Source organism: Carlito syrichta, unplaced genomic scaffold (assembly GCF_000164805.1).
Source record: "Carlito syrichta isolate Samal-C Ts95f unplaced genomic scaffold, Tarsius_syrichta-2.0.1 Scaffold314765, whole genome shotgun sequence".
NCBI classification, from domain to species: domain Eukaryota; kingdom Metazoa; phylum Chordata; class Mammalia; order Primates; family Tarsiidae; genus Carlito; species Carlito syrichta.
In genome coordinates, this window is record NW_007258861.1 from 189,261 (window position 1) to 208,878 (window position 19,618).

General features: G+C 42.5%; 1 pseudogene; it reads left to right on the plus strand.

Annotated features, from left to right (window-relative positions):
- The first annotated feature begins 17,989 nt into the window (after positions 1 to 17,989).
- LOC103274401 lies at positions 17,990 to 18,897 on the plus strand (annotated as a pseudogene).
- The last annotated feature ends 721 nt before the right edge of the window (positions 18,898 to 19,618 follow it).

Below are 19,618 nucleotides of genomic sequence, written 5' to 3' on the forward strand. Positions count from 1 at the left end.
CAGCACTTTGGGAGGCCAAGGCAGGAGGATTGCTTGAGGCCAGGAGTTCGAGACCAGCCTGAGCAACATAGTGAGGCCTCATCTCTACAAAAAAAATCAAAAAATTATCTGGACATGGTGGCTTACACCCGTACTCTCAGCTACGCAGAAGGTTGAGATGGAAGTATCATCTGAACCCAGGAGGTCGAGGCTGCAGTGAGCTGTGATCATGCTACTGGACTCTAGCCTGGGTGACAGAGTAAGATCCCAACTCAAAAAATTTAAAAAGTCAAAATATTAGCTGGATGTGATGGCACACATCTGTAGTCCTAGCTACTGGGGAGGCTGAGATGGGAGGATCGCTTAAGCCCAGGAATTTGAGGCTGCAGTGGGCTATGATTGCACCACTGCACTCCAGTCTGGACAACAGAGCAAGGTCCTATCTCAAAAGAAAGAGAGACAATTTTCTTCTCCATTGATTGATCTTTCTTGTGTTCTATTCTACTTCCACCACTCAAAAATGTTCTACATTATTTTCCAATATTAGACAATTTTTCCCAAGCATTAAAATTCTAATGAGACTGGGCATAGTGGCTTAAGCCTGTAATCCCAGCACTTCAGGAGGCTGAGGCAAAAGGATTGCCTGAGCCCGCAGGTTCAAGATAAGCCTGGGCAACTTGGTGAGACCTCGTCTCTACAATAAATAAAAAAATAAGCCGGGCGTGCTAGCACGCACCTATAGTTCCAGCTACTTGGAAGGCTGAGGCGGAAGGATCTCCTGAGCCCAGCTGGTTGAGGCTGCAGTGGCCATGAGCATGCCATTGCACTCCAGCCTGAGCAACAGAGTGAGAAAAAAAAAATCTAATGAAGACATAAATTTGTCTTCAGCTGTATCCATTTGTGGCTATGGAGCCCCCATTTACTGGCTGGCTCCATTCTTGCTCTAGTCTCATTTTTCCCCCATACTCTCTTTACTTTTGCAGTGATGCCTGTTTTCCTACCTCTCTGGTGGTTTTACCTCAAGCAAGACTTTTGTGACTGGGAAGAATTTTGAGTGACCAAAAATCTACACAATCATAGCTTGTGTTCCCAAGCGTAGAACCTCACAATGACAGCAACCCAGGAAAAGCTACCCATGCAACTGCAATGAACTGCGTTGGGAGAGTGAGGGGGAGTGACAGAAGGAATTCAGAGGTACAGAATCCTTCTGAGAAGGACAAGGAGAATGATAGTGCCAGCTACAAAAAGGGAAGTGTTCGTTCTTGATCATAATGTCAGATCAACTTTAGACATTTTAAGTTAGAGGTGTGTGCAGTATGTATAAGTGAGAGTCTCCATTGATCTACGATGAGAGACAAGATTTCAAACACACAAAACAACTTGCTCAAATACAGTGAGGAAAAGTGATTGAATTCAAAAGAACACCATTAAATGTACTTCTCTTTCAATATAACATCAAATAATTACTTGGATTAGTCTCTGTATTTTGCTTCAGGTAGAGACATCTTCTTAGGAAACGATTAGATATTAAACTGATTCTGACTGAAAGAGGGTGCTCAAGCTTGTAATCCCAACACTTTGGGAGGCCAAGGCAGGAGGATTGCTTGAGTCTAGGAGTTCAAGACCAGTCTTGGTAACATAGCGAGACCTCATCTCTACAAAAATAAAAAAATAAGCCGGACGTGGTAGCATGTGCCTGGAACCCCAGCTACTTGGGAGGCTGAGGCAGAAGGATCACCTGAGCCCAGGAGGTCAAGGCTGCAGTTGGCTATGATTGCTCCACTGCACTGTAGCCTAGGCAACAAAATGAGATCCCAACAACAACAAAAAATCTGATTCTGACTTAACCTACCAAGGTCACAAATACTTAGTCCCACCATCTTTGATTTTTATTTTTCTACATAAGAAAAAGTTTATTTTAAATTTTCATAGTATTTTTCATAAACAAATAGATGCAACTATATACACAAACTTGACTGGTTTAGGAGAATCCTGACATTCTGAACTTCCTTAAGTAATTCAAGGAGGATTCAGGTTTCTTCAACTCAATATCTAAGATGCTAGTATAGTCAGCACCACAGGAATCATGAAATTTCCATCACAGAGCATTAGTCTGGAAGGATTTAGAGAGTTCTGTTGTCATTGTAGTTGTATTACTTGCCTTTTAATCCTGGAAGATAATGTTGTCAAAAAGGCTCCTATTAAATAAGACAAACTGTTAGTTCAGTACTATATTAGGAATCTATTGCTGCATAACATATTACCCTCAAAAATGTGTGGCTTAAAAGAACACATTTTTAGCCAGACTCAGTGGCTCAGCCTGTAATCCCGTGCTTTGGGAGGCTGAGGTGAGTGGATTGCCTGAGCCCGCGGGTTCGAGACCCACCTGGGCAACTTGGTGAGACCTCATCTCTACAATAAATCAAAAAAAAATTAGCCGGGCATGGTAGTGCACGCCTGTAATTCCAGCTACTTGGAAAGCTGAGATGGAAGGATCACCGGAGTCCAGCAGGTCGAGGCTGCAGTGGCCGCTCCCAGCCAGTCTGGGTGACAGAGTAAGACTCCAACTCAAAAATAAAAATAAAAATAAAAGAACACACTGTTTTACATCATAGTGTCTGCAGGTCATGAATCTGGGCACAGCTTAGCTGAGTTATATGTTTTAAGGTCTTTCACAAGGTTACCATTAAGGTGTCAACTGGGAGCTGCAGTCTCATCTCAGGGTCAGCTGGGGAAGGATCTATTTCCAAGTTCATGCATACAATTGTTGGCCAGAGCTGTTGTTCTAGGGGCTTCCGTTCCTTAGTAGCTGTTGGAAGGAGGTTGCTCTCAGTTCCTTGCCATGTGGGTCTCTCCAACATGGCAGCTTGCTTGCTTTATTAGAGCCAGCATGCAAGAGGGCAAAAGACAGTGTGCCAACAAGACTTATATGATCTAAAGCTGGAAGTGACACCTCCCCACTTTTGCTGTATTCTATTCATCAGAAGCTATTCACTATGTCCAATTCACTCAAAAGAGAAAGGGATTATACAAGGGTGTAAATATCACAACAGGGACTGGCAAGTTCTAGAAGTAAATTATGAAACACCATTGCAAATTATAAAATAAATATAAAAGCAATTTTACAGGAAGGGTTACAAAAGACCAAAAAGTGTGTGGGGGAAGGGATTAGGGACAGTAGCAGAGGTAATTCAGAGATACTGAATCCTTCTGACAAGGAGAATGATAGTGCCAGTTACAGAAAGGGAAGTGTTAGTTCTTGTTCATAACAATCAAGTCAGGTCCATTTTAGACATGTTAAGTTGGAGGTGTGCTGTATATCCAAGTGAGAGTCTCCACAGATCCATAGTGAGAGATGAAGTTTCAAAAATGACATTGGGGGTGAGCTGAGAACAAGAGATATTTTAGGGAAAAAAATGAGAATGGAATTCTTTGCTTTTAGAACCTCTGGAACCATCAGGCCTGGAGCATGATAGAAGCTCCATAAATATTTCACAATTAAATATTTGGTGAATGAAAGATACCAACACATTCTTTGTTTACAAGTATCTCCTCTTCACTCTAAGACGTTTGTTGGAAAACAAGGAGAAAACATGTTTCCCAGTTTTTATGATGCTTCTGGTTATGTACATTAACAGCACAAGCAAATCATCTGCCTAAGAAAAAAGTGGATGAAATGAAACACATCATGTTGGGGGTTCTATTTATTTTTTCCAGATTCCTACCTCTTGAGGAGACAGATTCTTGTTTGTCGCCTATGAGCTCTGTATGCAAAGCTTTGAGTTCTAAGCACAAAGTCTGTAAGAATTCCTCCCTTCCCCTACATTAGGAGAATTTCAAAACCAGAATGTGTTTTCACACACCTCCCATTACATGTGTGACTTCTTAATAACTCTTAGTGGAGCTTCATCCCAATAGGAAAATCCGACCACTCAACTTCAACAATCAAAGCCAAAAACATTCCCTTTGGTGATTCTTCTCTTGATTCTGAGGCTGAAGGACTGGTGCTCATGGCAGTGACACTGTGGGGCAGGGTAGTAGAGCCATGCAGAGGTGACTCTTGGAGCCTTCAGGAGAGAAGATACTTACCCAACCAACCCTCAGATGCATGGCTGCCTTAAAAGGGAATTGTCCTTGACAATGAATGACTCCTAAGGTTAGTGTACAAAATCAAATGACCAGTTCTGCTTCTTGGGTAGGAATTAGAAGTTGAGGGCTCCAAATAGGGACACTGAGTTTAGTTAGGACTTTTTTGTTGTATGCTTATATGTCTGACTATATGTCTTTGCAGATGTCTCTATGCGTGACCAATTTTGAAATATTATTTGAACTATTTAGAAATGCTCTGGATGTTAATGAACTCCTTATAGGTGTAGAATAATGTACATTAAAGCTAAACAGTAATGGTGCAGAGCAGAATAATTAGTTGTTCAATATTATGAAGGTGGCTGGAAGGGCACGGAAAGGACAGCTTGTTGAGAGATGGAGCAGCATATGCTTTGTGGACAATGGATTTGAGGGTTTCCTCTGGTTGAGGACTCTGTGAAATGCAATTGTCTGTTTTATTAGAATGGATTTACATGAGCATATTTCTAAAGAAGTACTTGGGATTCTCAGTTTGTTCTTGAAAAAAAAAAGAAAGACAAAAAAAATACTTGCAAACAATGCTTCTCTGTTTTCTCGTCGTCTTTCCTGTTCCAAACAGACACATGCATAGGCAGGGATTTATCCTCCCACTCTCCATATTTCACTTTCTTAGTTGTGTATGTTGTACATGGAAAAGCACCATTTGGGCATTTTTCAATTGCATTAGTGATTTGATCACTTTCACAACCAATTTTATTTACAGAACCTCATGCAATTGATCTTGTTCCATTTTTAAGACAGAAAGCAAAGACAGTACTTTTAGATTAACCTCATATTTTTCTTTCATTTGCATTTACTTAACCACGCAAATCCTACAATGCAAGTTTTATCTGCTTCCCAGTGTATCGGTTTTCCCTTTGTGGGCCCCAAGGAACACCAAATACTTCTCTTTGCAATTCTTCCTGATCTTACACAGTGCCCTTGGACTGTCCCAAGCACCTAACACAGACAGAGGTTGCAGGAAACTTAAGAATCTCTGTTCAGCTCTTCTGTAGATTGAATTCTGAATAATATCCATCCATATGACTCTATTATCTGTATAGTCTTGGCCAAGTAACTTGTCTTCTCCTGGCCTCAATTTACCTCAAAGTGTTGCTGTCAGAATCAGGTGAATCATAGTAAGTAAAGCAACCAGAAAAATCCCTCCATTCAGGCTTGCTGACTCCCCTTCCCTACATGCATGCAGAGACCCTAAGTATGATAACTTACATAGCCCTCAGTTTTTAAATATGCTCTGGCTTTGAGTTTAACACTGATCCTAGAATTGTCTTCTATTGCCTGCATGGATTTCTTCAATGATAGCTTATACACCTGACCATGTGCAGTATAACAAAATAATTAGAATTATACAAATAATCTAGATATTTTATATATATATATATATATATATATATATATATATATATATACACATCTATAGTGGTTTGGATACTGCACAGTGAATATATTCTAGAGCCAAATGGAGACTGGTTAGCCCTCAACCACCAGTTGAAGGGAGAAAGGCAATGAAATCTAATTTTTTAATATTTTTATTTTTTCTTTTTCTGATTGTACATGGCTATTATAAGTATACATATATTCCAAAAGCTGGATATTTTTTATATATACAGTTGCTATGTATTCAGGCAATAGGATATATTATCTATATAAAGGACCCAAAATAAACTGGAATTTATTAATTAAAAATTGTATGTTTGGCCCGGGCTTGGTGGCTCAGCTTGTGATCCCAGCACATTGGGAGGCCGAGGCGAGTGGATTGACTGAGCCTGTGAGTTCGAGACCAGCCTGGGCAACTTGGCAATACCTTGTCTCTACAATACATCAAAAATTAGCCAGGCGTGGTAGCGGGCACCTACAGTTCTGGCTACTTGGAAGGCTGAAGCAGAAGGATTGCCGGAGCCCAGCAGGTCAACTCTGGGGTGACCGTGAGCATGCTACTGCACTCCAGCCTGGGCAACAGAGTGAGACTCCAACTCAAAATAAATAAATAAATAAGCCGGGCTTGGTGGCTCAGCCTGTAATCCCACGCCTTGGGAGGCTGAGGTGAGTGAATTGCCTGAGCTCATGGGTTCAAGACCCGCCTGGGCAACTTGGTGAGCCCTCATCTCTACAATAAATCAAAAAACTAGCCGGGTATGGTAGTGCGCGCCTGTAGTTCCAGCTACTTGGAAGGCTGAGGCAGAAGGATCGCCGGAGCCCAGCAGGTCGAGGCTGCGGTGGCCAAGAGCGGCCACTACACTCCAGTCTGGGCGACAGAGTGAGACTCCAACTCAAAAATAAAAATAAAAATAAAAAACAAATAATAAATAAAAATTGTGTGTTTATTTTAAACTCTGGTCACCTTCAAACTACACTCCATTTGATGCAATACACCTGTCGAGACACTTTTTCCACTGCTCAAAACAGTTTTTGAACTTGTCAATTCTGATACCTTTTAGTGTTTCTGCCAATTTTTGTTTCACCTCTTCTACATTAGCAAAATGGTTCCCTTTAAGGACTTTTCATCCAGAGAAACAAAAAAAATGTCACTCGGGGCGAGATTGGGTGAATAAGGTGGGGCATGGAAATCATGCTGTTTTGGCTTCAAAACTGCTGAACACTCAGCATGGTGCTCATCATGAAATGGGCAAATGCACTGAAAGAATCCTAAAAAAAAAAAAATTCACTGTAGCCAAATGCAGCCTCTTACAACAACACTAGCTGGTACACTGATGCCAATGGGTTCCTAGAACACAAGCCTAGCAAGGGAAGCTTGTACTACAAGGGACCCACACTCCCAAAAACAGTTCCAGTTTTTATTTTCAGTGGAGGGGGTTCCCCCTCAAATTTATATAAATAATATGGAAATCTCTATCAACATTTAATTCATTTCTAAGAGATATGCTAACTGCTAACATCTTGGGTCAACTGCTTTGAAACTTTTTATAAACAATTAAACTTTTTGTTCCATAAATAAATCCTACTATACATGCATAGAAAGATGGAAAGATAAAACAGTTTTTCTTCTAGTTGATCTAATTTTTTCATTATTAATGATATAGAAAAGATCCCTTCAACTTCATAAGTAGTTAGTTGTAATGTCATGTAAATTTGGGAGATTATTATTAAATTGGGAGGACTCACTATCCATTTTCTTTCATATGTGAGCTGTAAGATTTTAGGACATTTCAAATTTCTGGGAGCAGTGAATAATCTTTTTTTTTTTTTTTTTTTGAGTTGGAGTCTCAGTCTTTCACCCAGGCTGGAGTGCAGTGGCACGTACGCTCACGGTCACCCCAGCGTTTTTATTTTATTGTAGAGACGAGATCTCGTCAAGTTGCCTGGGCTGGTCTTAAACCCGTGGACTCAGGCAATCCACTTGCCTTGACCTCCTGTAAACAGCTGGGATTACAGGCTGAGCCACTGAGCACGGCCAGTGAATAATCTTAAACACACCATGAACTGATATTCATCAGCCTGTTTGTCATCAGTGTCTTTCTTGTGAGTACTTTGCCATTGATGATGCCAGTATTTCCATTAATTTGAATAAGGACCAGCATAGATGCAATTGGATGATGCCGTTTCATGCCGAGGGAAGAGCATGGGCACACGTGTGGTCCAATGGTCCAGCAAAGTCAGTCTGGAGAGAGAGCACTGTACAGGCAGGAGTGTAGCAGGTCAAAAAAAGGAAAAGAAAGAAAAGAAAAATATGTCAGAGCCAGGTGGGGACAGGGGTCACATGCTGGAAGTTGGCTGGGAAACCATGAGCACACCTTGAGGCAAAGCCATCCAAGGCCCATTGATGAATTATTAAGAACATAAATGTCAAACTCAGTTTGACTCCTACTTCTATAATTTACTAACCTATAAAGCCTCAGCCGTTAATACATCGAAGTGACCACAAATCATATAAATACATGCTATTGGACCCCAAAAAACTGTATCTCAACTCAACCTCACCTCAGCAAGATCCCCCAAATGCCTGTGACCTCTCCAAAGTCACCCCAAATAAGAAGTGTGACAGAAGAGAGGTCAGAGTAGAGAGACATGGGAGTCTTAACTGATTGTGGTTGTAACAGTTTACCGGTATAAACACTCCAAAAACATGTAACCTTGTGAATATATTGCTAGGGCTCCTCCCAGGGCCTTGGAAGAGACCCATGCAAGTGAGGGGTCCTGAGGTTTAAGCCCCATTAACCTCATGATAAATAAATCCACTTTTTTTTTTTTTGAGTCAGACTCTCACTCTGTTACCCAAGCCAGAGTGCTGTGGCACCATCACATCCCACAACAGCCTTCACCTCCCGGACTCAGGAGATATTTCTGCCTCAGTCTCCAGAGTAATTGAGGTTATAGGCGCAGGCCACCACACTCAACTTATTTTTTTTTCATTTTTGTAGAGACAAGGTCTCACTATGTTGCACAAGTTGGTCTCAAACTCCTGGCCTCAAGCAATCCTCTCACCTCAGCCTCTTAAAATGCTGGGATTACAGGCATGAGCCACTGTGCCCAGTAGAAATCCACTTTTAATTCTCCCACCAGACCAAGGCAACCTCAGAACTAGAAATCCTGAGACCCAGGTCAAATTCACTAATATGGGTTTATCAGTTTGGATGCATGCAACTGGATGATGCTGTTTCGTGCCGAAAGAACATGAGCACAGGTGTGGTACAATGGTCCGCCAAAGTCAGTTTGGAGGGAGAGGACTATACAGGTAAGCGTGTAGCAGCCCCCCAAAAGACCAGCTCCCAGTGACTCCCATCTCTATAGATTTCATCTTTTTTAGCATTTGTCAACATAGATATCAATGAAGCACTGCATTAAACCACACTTAACAGTAAGGTGGTTTACTTCTAGACAATCCTGACCTGTGAATATAGTGGTGCCAAGTAATCTCTCTAACAAACAAACCACATTCACATTCAAAACAGCATCTGCAGGAGTGAGATGGAATTTTCCACTTGACTCTAAAATGACAAGAAGAGAGGACCTTGAGTCTCAGGGGCACTAAGAGACTGCTTCCCTCTAACAGAAGTCCCTGAAGAAGAGAATCCTCAGCTGCGAATTAAGGTGTTGAAAGCTGACAGTGTTTCAACCTACTCTTTTACATGTAGGGATTTCCAATTCTCTGGATGAGAATATAGCTAGCCCTAAGCTACCAGAGGATTCCTTCTTTCCTGTTCAAAATCTTTCCTAAGCGTGTTCTTTTTATTTTCTTCTTTAATATATACAGCATAGTAACAATAATAGCAATAGCTAACAGGCTGGGCTCAATGACTCACTCCTGTAATTCCAGCATTTGGGAGTCCGAGACAGGAGGATTACTTGAGCCCAGGAGTTCAAGACCAGTCTGGGAAACATAACAAGACCTCATCTGTACAAGAAATCAAAAAATTATCTGGGCTTGGTAGCATGCACCTGTAATCCCAGCTACTCAATAGGTTGAGGGCAGAAGGATCGCCTAAGCCCAGGAGGTTGAGGCTGCAGTGAGCCATGACCGTGCCACTGCACAACAGCTTGGGTGACAAACAAATAAGCAGAAACAATAGCTCACATTTTTTGAGAACTTATTTACGTCAAGCCCTAGATTATTTACTTTATATCCACTAACTTATGTTATCTTCAAACAGTCCTGGAAAGCAGGTGTAATTGTGATTCTCATCCACAAATGAATAAAAGTCAGATCAAACCAAATTTTAACTTGCCCAGGACCACACAACAATAAATAGTAAGACCAGGATTCAGCCTCAAGGTCTGGTTCCAGAGCCTGTGCGTCAGGAGTTTATTTTGGATATTTAAGTATTTGGGGTATTTGGCGGGGAGAGAGGGTTTGGAGTTTCACTCTGTCTCCCAGGCTGGAGTGCAGTGGCATGCTCGTGGCCACTACAGCCTCTACCTGCTGGACTCAGGTGATCCTTCCACCTCAGCCTTCCAAATAACTGGAACCACAGGCATGTGCCACCAAGTGCAGCTAATTTTTTTTATTTATTATAGAGATGAGGTCTCGCCAAGTTGCCCAGGTTAGTCTTGAACCCCAGGGCTGAGGTGATCCTCTCACCTCTACCTCCCCAAATGTTGGGATCACAGGCATGAGCTACTATGCCCAGCTTATTTGGGATATTTTTGAGAGCCAGTTCTCAGAGACTTTATTGACAATCTTTATTGTCACACCATGATGTGGTTCTCTCCCACAGTGAACCAGGTTTACTATGTGCAACCAGTAGGATACCACACAAGTGGCCGGGCACAGTGGTTCACACCTATAATCCCAGCACTTTGGGAGGTCAAGGTGAGAGGACTGTTTGAGCCCAGGAATTCCAGACCAGTCTAGGCAACATAGCTAAATCTTGTCTCAACAGGAAAAAAAAAATGGGTGTGGTGGCATGCCCCTGTAGTCCCAGTTACTCAGGAGGCTGAGGCAGAAGGATCATCTGAGCCCAGGAGGTCAAGCCTGAGGTAAACCATGATTGTGCCACTGTACTCCAGCCTGGGTAACAGAGTGAGATCCAACTCAAAAAACAAAAACCCGTACAAGTGATGGTGCATCATTTCTGAGATTAGGTTATAAAGGACACTGAGGCTTCTGTCTTGGGTGCTTTCTCTCTCTTCAGATCATTTGCTCCAGGGAAAGCCAGTTGTGAAGAGTCCTGTGAAATGGAGACCTGTCACCAAGACCCACATCATCAGTGAGTTTGCGAGTGGATCCCTCAGTACTGGTCAACCTTCAAGATGACTGTAGGCTTGGCTGACATTTTGACTGCAATCTCATAAGATATCCTGAGCCAGAACCAACCAACTCAACTGTTCCCATGTCCCTGACCTTCAAAAACTGTGAGAAAACAAATTTTTGTTGTTTTAAGCCACTAAGCTTGGGGTAATTTATTACGCAGCAATAGAGAATGTACACAAGATTCCTGCAAGGCCTCTGGATAATTGTTCTAAATGTCAATGCTGGCTGGGTGTGGTGGCTCACGTCTGTAATCCCAGCAATTTGTGAGGCCGAGGCGGGAGTGTTGCTTTAGCCCAGGAGGTCAAATCTGTGGTGAGCCATAATTGTGCTGCTGCACTCCAGCTTGGGTGACAGAGTGAGACACCAACTCAAATATATATATATATATATATATATATATATCAGTGCTTGCTACCTAGTACTAAAGAGGTAGACTCAGAAAATATGAGATAATTTATGTCAGAGTTCTGCCTAAAATAATTTTTAAAAGCTAACATTTACTGAAGGATATTCAGCACATTTCTAGGCTCACTACGTAAACTCTCTTATTTAATCCTCACATTATTAGACTCATTTTTCACATGAGTAAGCATAGAAACAGTCAATAACTGACCAAAGTTTAAACAGCTAGAAAGTGGCAGAACTAAGATCTAAAAGTGACCAGTCTGGGTTGTAAAGTTCATTCTCTTAACCACTACCCTAAACTGCTCTTGGAAATTCTTGATCGCAGATATTTTTCTCAAAGTTACCAATCAGTTTAAAGTTCAATCTCAGGAAACAAAGCCTGACTGATTGAGGTTTAACTGCCGGTAGGCAATGGACAGAACACAATCTTAGCAAAGTCAGAAGGTAATTGAGGACATTATTGATAACAAGTGAGTGTTCAAGCTCCAAAGGCACAGAAATCACCTAGATCGATGAATCCATTTAGTATTGTTTATGTGAAGTACAGACCTTGCCTACTTTTAAAAGGACTTGAAGTAGCAAATGCTCCCGTTTCTCTGATGAAAGACTGAGCCTCCTGGAGTTTAGGTGCCTTCAAAGATTCCACTATTGCTGAGGCGGAAGGATCGCCTGAGCCCAGCAGATCGAGGCTGCAGTGGCCATGAGCGTGCCACAGCACTCCAGCCAGGGCGACAAGAGTGAGACTACAACTCAAAAAAAAAAAAAGTTCCACTATTGCTCCATGAAGGTAGAAAGGTTGGCATCAAAGTAAAGCAGGGTAGTCAGTGTAGGCTAGACATAGATAAGTTTCTTGTAAGCAGTTTTAGAATAGAGGAAGCGTTCAGACATTTTTCCTTATCACATCAGACCAGAGCATGCTCAGGGCTGAAATGTGAGCTTGCTAGTACACTCCAACACCCCAACCCCTCAGCTCATCCAAGTAAAGCCCACCAAGGTGTACAAATGGTGCAGGACCATTGCTTTGTTAAGCTATGGTCTGACCACGTGGCTCCTTGAACCACGGTCACCATGTTTCCTAGCCTCAGCCCCCTCCCCTGCCTTGGGGAGGTGAATCTTCTCTCTTTCTTCTCTCTAATTTACTTTCTAAATAAACTATGCTTTCTTTTCTTTTTTTTCTTTTTTTTTTTGAGTCGGAGTCTCACTGTCACCCAGGCTGGAGTGCGGTGGCACGCTCATGGCCACCCTAGCGTTGACCTGCTGGGCTCCAGCAATCCTTTGCCTCAGTCTTCCAAGTAGCCAGAACTACAGGTGCCCGTTAGCATGCCCTCCTAATTTTTATTTATTGTATAGACGAGGTATCGCCAAGTTGCCCAGGCTGGTCTCGAACCCATGGGCTCAGGCAATCCACTCACCTCAGCCTTCCAACATGCTGGGATTACAGGCTGAGCCACCGAGTGTGGCCAGATTTTTTTTTTTTTAATCTTCAAAAAATATTTACTCTGGGCCAGATGCAGTGGCTCATTCCTGTAATCTAAGCACTTTGGGAGGTTAAGGCAGGAGGACTGCTTGAGGCCAGGAGTTTGAGACCAGCCGGCTAACACAGTGGGACACATATCTCTACAAAATAAAAATAAAAATGGTGTGTGCCTGTAGTTCCAGCTACTCAGCAGGCTGAAGCCGGAGGGTCACTTGAGCCCAAAAGTTCAAGGTTACAGTAAATTATGACTGTGCCACTTCACTCCAGCCTAGACAACAGAGCATGACCCTGTCTCAAAAAATAAAATAAAATATTTACTCTGAAGAAAATACCTGGCCATTTTAAAAACTAAAAATGTTTCAAAATGATGAAATTCTCTGAGTTATTGATGGTTTAATTAATAACTAGGAGTAAGCCTAGAAAATTCACTTTGTGTTGCTTGGCCTTCAAAGGAAAGAACATAGGAGGAAAGTTAGTTAAGTAGATGTGTTCTGATGAGAAAATGAAAGGTAAAATGTAGCAAAATAAAGAGAGCTCAGTGGCAGCAGGACCAGAGGTTGGTCTCCGTATTAACAGACTATGGGAGGCAGAACTACAAAGGCGTGTAAAATGTACACACAGCTGGACATTAGTTAAAGCAGTGAAAATAGATTTTATTCAGTAACTACTGTCCGTAGGGGAAAGAGCTGAGCTCATTGCCGTTTGTGCAGAGGTGATTTGGGCATTTTAAAGAGAGAGTAAGCCAGGCTTGGTGGCTCAGCCTGTAATCCCACAATTGGGGAGGCTGAGGTGAGTGGACTGCCTGAGCCCGCGGGTTCAAGACCCGCCTGGGCAACTTGGTGAGACCTCATCTCTACAATAAATCAAAAAAGTAACCGGGTGTGGTAGCGCGCCTGTAGTTCCAGCTACTTGGAAGGCTGAGGTGGAAGGATCGCCAGAGCCCAGCAGGTCGAGGCTGCGGCGGCCGGGAGCCTGCCACTGCACTCCAACCTGGGCAAGAGTGAGACTCCAACTCAAAAAATAAAAAAATAAAAAAAATAAAGAGAGAGTGAATGAAGAATAAGGGAGTGCTGGGACCCAGCAGAGTCAAGGACGTGATAAATTGCAGTGTGGGGAGACCAGTATGTCTGCTAGCTGGCAATCATCAAACTTAGGAGCCTACCCTCCCACAGAGACTAGCAGACAGAGGGGGACAGAAGCTCTATCGTTTTTGATGATTACATTTCAAAGGAATGGCTCTCGGGTCCTTGAGAAAGACAGTTCTGAGTTCTAAGAGATACATATTCACAATCAGAAGCCCTTTTTTGTAAATGCTATAAGAAAGGGATGTTGGGACCTATCCTCAGGGTTCGAGTAGAAAAACAGTAAATTTTCCTGGCAGTGCTGAGCTTTCTCAGGCAGGCATTTTAATGGAAGGCTGGGGTCATCCTGGGGACACGGCTTTATGCTGCTAGAAGTCATGTGAGAATTTGTTCTAGTGCTGGGGTTTGGATGATGTTGTTATGTGCCAAGACTGCTGCAGTTCTCAGGAGCATGAGGAGGTTTGTGGAGAGGAAAGGTGACAGAGATGTTCTTTAACCTAATTGTGGGACAGTTTTAGTGTGTGTGTGTGTGTGTGTGTGTGTGTGTGTGTGTGTGTGTGTGTGTGTGTGAAAACTCATCAAATTGTACCCTTTTTAAAATTTTTATTTTTTGAGTCAGGATCACACTCTGTCACCCATGCTGAAGTGCAGTGGCACAATCACAGCTCACCACAGCCTAGACTTCCTGGGCTCAAGCAATCCTCTCACCTCAGTCACCAAGTAGCTGGGCCCGGCTTAATTTTAGTCTGTTTGTAGAGGCGAGGTATCCCTATGTTGTCTAGGCTGGTCTCGAACTCCTGAGCTCAAGCAATCTCCTTCCTCAGCCTCCCCTCCCAAAGTGCTAGGATTACAGGTGTGAGCCATCACACCTGGCCTGTACCCTTTTATTTATTTTTTTTTTTGAGTTGGAATCTCACTGTGTCACCCAGTCTGGAGTGCAGTGGCATGCTCCCGGCCACCACAGCCTCGACTTGCTGGGCTCCGGCGATCCTTCCGCCTCAGCCTTCCAAGTTGCTGGAACTACAGGCACACGCTACCACGCCCAGCTAGCTAATTTTTTATTTACTGTAGAGATGAGGTCTCACCAAGTTGCCCAGGCGGGTCTCGAACCCACGGTCTCAGGCAATCCACTCACCTCAGCCTCCCAAAGGCACGGGATTACAGGCTGAGCCACCGAACCCGGCAGCCTGTACCCTTTTAATATGTGCAGTTTACTGCATGTAAGTTACACCTCAACAAAACTGGTTTTAAAAAAGAAAACTGCCAGAAGCAATTTCATTTTAAGCAAGTAACAAAACGCAAAAGATATCCAAATGCCCGCCAACAAACGAAGTGGTATTTATTTTAAATGTTCTTTTTAAATCAGAGTAGAAAGTTGAGTTAGGGTTTACAGGAAGTGGACCAGGTGTAGTGACTCATGCCTGTAATCCCGGCACTTTGGGAAGCTGAGGCAAGGGGATTGCTTGAATCCAGGAATTGGAGATCAACCTGGGCAACATGGCAAGACCTTGTCTCTACAAAAAATTAATTAATTTTTTTTTTGAGTTGGAGTCTCACTCTGTCACCCAGGCTGGAATGCCATGGCATACTCACAACCACCCCAGTGTCAACCTGTTGGGCTCCAGCGAGCCTTCCACCTCAGCCTTCCAAGTAGCCAGAATTACAGGTGCCCGCTACCATGCCTGGCTAATTTTTTAAATTTATTGTAGAGCCAAAGTCTTGCCAAGTTGCCCAGGCTGGTCTCGAACCCCCAGGCTCAGGCAATCATCTCGCTTCAGCCTCCCAAAGTGCTGGGATTACAGGCTGAGCCACCAAGACCGGCTGTTAATTAAATTTTTTAAAAAGGATTTACAGGGAGTGAAGTTTGATGGCAAAAGTTTTTTTTAAGTCTTTATTTACATTATGCTCTAAACTGTTTTTTTCTTTGGCATATCTGGGTTTTTTTAATGAACAGATTTTATTTCTTAGATAAGTTTTAGGTTCCACAAAAAAATTAGATAGAAAATACAGCTAGCATATACTCTCTCTTCTCCTCCCATATCCCAGTTTCCTCTGTTATTAATGTATTTTTTTTTTAAAGATGTGGGGTACAATTCAGGGTTAGGTATACATTGATCATGCAGGTACCCTTGTTGATGAGATATGCCCCTCCCTCCCGTAACAGTTTCCCTCAACTGCCAATCCCACTCCCCCTCCCCTGACAGTTTCCTACTACTGCCAATTGCTTTCTTATAGCATTATAATTGTTCAAGGCCCACTTATGAGTGAGAACATATGATACACTGTTCTTTGTTTCTGTGATAGATCACTAAGTATGATCGACTCCCAATCCATCCAAGTTGCTGCGAAGTCCATATATTTGTCCTTCTTTATGGCTGCATAATATTCCATTGTGTATATGTGCCACATTTTTTTTATCCAGTCCAGCTTCGATGGGCAACACGGTTGGTTCCATGTTTTTGCTATTGTGAATAGAGCTGCAACAAACATATATGTGCAGGTATCATTTTTGTAAAATAATTTGATATCCTCCAGGTATATTCCCAATAGGGGAATTGCTGGGTCATATGGAAGGTCAATTTCTAGCTCTTTCAGAAATCGCCACACTGTCTTCCAAAGAGGCTGTACTAGTTTGCATTCTCACCAGCAGTGTAAAAGTGAAAGTATTTCATCAGTGAACAATTGATGAACTGATATTGCTACATTATTTTTTATTACTAATGTACAGAGTTTAAATTAGGGTTTATACTTTGTGTTGTATACTCCTACAGGGTTGTTTTTGTTTTTGTTTTTAGAGAAGGGGGTCTCACTATGTTGCCCAAGCTGGACTTGAACTCCTGGACTTGAATGAGTCTCCTGCCTCAACCTCCTACAGTTTTTGACAAATGCATAATGGCCATGGTTATAGTACCATACAGGATAGTTTCACTACCTAAAAATCCTGTGTATGCCACCTATTCACTCCCACCCCTCCTCACGCCAGCACCTAGAAGCCACTCGTCTCTACTTGTTCCTATAACTTTGCCTTTTCCAGAATGTCATTGAATTGTAATCACACAGTACTCACCTTTTCAGATTGGCTACTCTCACTTAGAAATGTGCATTTGAGGTTCATTCATGTCTTTTCATGACTTGATAGCTCATTTGTTTTTCTCATTGAATAATATTCCATTGTATGGAAAGTAGCTACTTTGTAAATGCTACATTTGATAATAGTTGCAATTATTTCCAAGAATTAAATTTTACACAGAAAGTATAACATGCCAGGCATGATGATTCATGCCTATAATCCCAGCACTCTGTGAGGCCAGAGTGGAAGACTGCTTGAGGCCAGATGTTCAAGACCAGTCTAAGCAACATAGTGATATACCATTCTATTTTTTAAAAATAGATAAATATATATATATATTTAAGTATAACAGAGTTCATTTTTATCAGCATTTCCCAAATAACAGTGTTCAGACAATTAGTTCTGTGAAATGTTAATTAGTGCTCTTTGAGTAGAGGAAACGGGTCTGTAGTAAAATCACTTTAAATAAAGTAAGCAAGTTTTTTTTTTACTTCTCAAGTAATTTAGCAAATTTTCAAGAGGGACATAAAATATGTAAAGTTAGTCGGGCTCGGTGGCTCAGCCTGTAATCCCGCGCCTTGGGAGGCTGAGGTGAGTGGATTGCCTGAGCCCACGGGTTCGAGACCCGCCTGGACAACTTGGCAAGACCTCATCTCTACAATAAATCAAAAAATGAGCTGGGCGTGGTAGCGCGTGCCTGTAATTCCAGCTACTTGGAAGGCTGAGGTGGAAGGATCACCGGAGCCCCAGCAGGTTGAGGCTGCAGTGGCTAGGAGTGGCCACTGCACTCCAGTCTGGGCGACAGAGTGAGACTCCAACTCAAAAAAAAAAAAAAAAAGTAAAGTTTTGCAACTACAAAATTATTAATTGAAATTTTATGAACCTACTTGTATATGAGCTTCAACTAATTAAACTATAGGAAGCCCACTTTTACACTCTTTGGTGATGTTTCTTGAGTCACTGAAATGTAAGCATCCTGGCCCAAAAGGGAAATGACCTTTAAAAAAAATCCCCAAAGCATATAACTCACATTCCTTCTGTTTTTGTTTTAAATTATATACCCTCTAAAATAAATGTATTTTCTCCCCAGGTAGATAAAGAACAAGAAGAAATATGATCTAATGGAGCAGAGAAACTACACCAGGGTGAATGAATTTATTTTTCAAGGACTGACCCAGTCCCAAGAGCTGAGCTTAATCTTATTTCTTTTCTTATTTTTGGTGTACACAGCCACTGCGATGGGAAATCTCCTCATCATGATCACTGTGACCTGTGAGTCCTGCCTTCACACCCCCATGTACTTCCTACTCCGCAATCTGTCTTAGACATCTGCTTCTTCTCCATCACTGCTCCAAAGGTCCTAGTAGACCTTCTTTCAAGGAGAAAGATCATCTCCTTCAATGGTTGCATCACACAGATGTTTTTCTTCCTCCTCGGTGGGGCAGACATTTTCTCTCTCTCCGTGATGGCTTTTGATCGCTACATGGCCATCTCCAAGCCCCTGCACTATGTGACCATCATGAAGAGGGGACGATGCACTGCCCTCATTGTGGCCTCCTGGGTGGCGGGCTTTGTTCATTCCATAGTGCAGATTTCTCTGTTGCTCCCACTCCCCTTCTGTAGGCCTAATATTGTTGATGGTTTTTACTGTGATGTCCCCCAGGTCCTCAAACTTGACTGTACCAACACCTTTGCTCTTGAGGTCTTAATGATTTCCAACAATGGCTTGATCTCCACACTGTGGTTCGTCTTTCTCCTTGTGTCCTACACGATTATCTTGACAATGCTGAGGTCTCACACTGGGGAAGGCCGTGCAGGTGGAGGAAAGCCATCTTCACTGTGGTGACCCTGCAATTTGTGCCCTGCATCTATGTCTATGCCCGGCCCTTCACTGCCCTCCCCATGGACAGAGCTGTCTCTTATCACCTTCACTGTCATCATTCCCATGATCTACACCCTGAGGAACCAGGAGATAAAGTCTGCCATGGCAAGACCGTGGAAAAGACTTGGACCTTCCAAGAAGGGATAGTTGCTGTGATGTCTAGATTGAAAAGTCAGAACTGAAAAATATTTCCTCATAACGCAAGAGAAGGTTCCAATCAGCAGACCATCTTGAGGCCAAGGTTTTACCTTTGTCCTACCGGAAAGTTCTCTAATGAGACTGTTCTGAGACAACCATCTCCTTAGGGTTTTATCATGCTAAGGTGATCAGCAACTCGGAGTCTCAGATCCATAAACTGTCAGCTCTTAAAGGAACTCTAATGCTTCTATACCCCAAAACTTCATTTTACAGGTGAAAAATGCAATTTGAGAGGAAATTATCTCTCATTTCTTGAGTTGTGGCTGTAGTATGTGTTGTCCAGGCAATAACTAGTAAAATAACCCCTAAGGAGTCAAGGTTATAAAGTCCAGCCACCTCTCCCTATAAAAAAAACCTCATTTTCCATTGCTAACCGTGGGAGATTTAGGTTCTGTTCTTTTAAGGAATCCTCTGGATTCCTCTTGCAGAAGCTTAGAAATTTCACATTATCAAAGATATCCTAGCTAGTTAACACAGGGGCAAGACTAGATCTCTGACCCCCAGCTAAGTACACGTTTAACTACTCTTACTGCCTTATGTAGAGTTTGATGCAGTCTGAAATAAGGTCATTTACCAAAATGTCTCCTCTGTTGTAGTGTCATGGGAGGTACTTGGTTGTCCTTGTTGTCTGACCAGACTGTAGTGCACGATTTCAGGTCCCTCTAAGAAT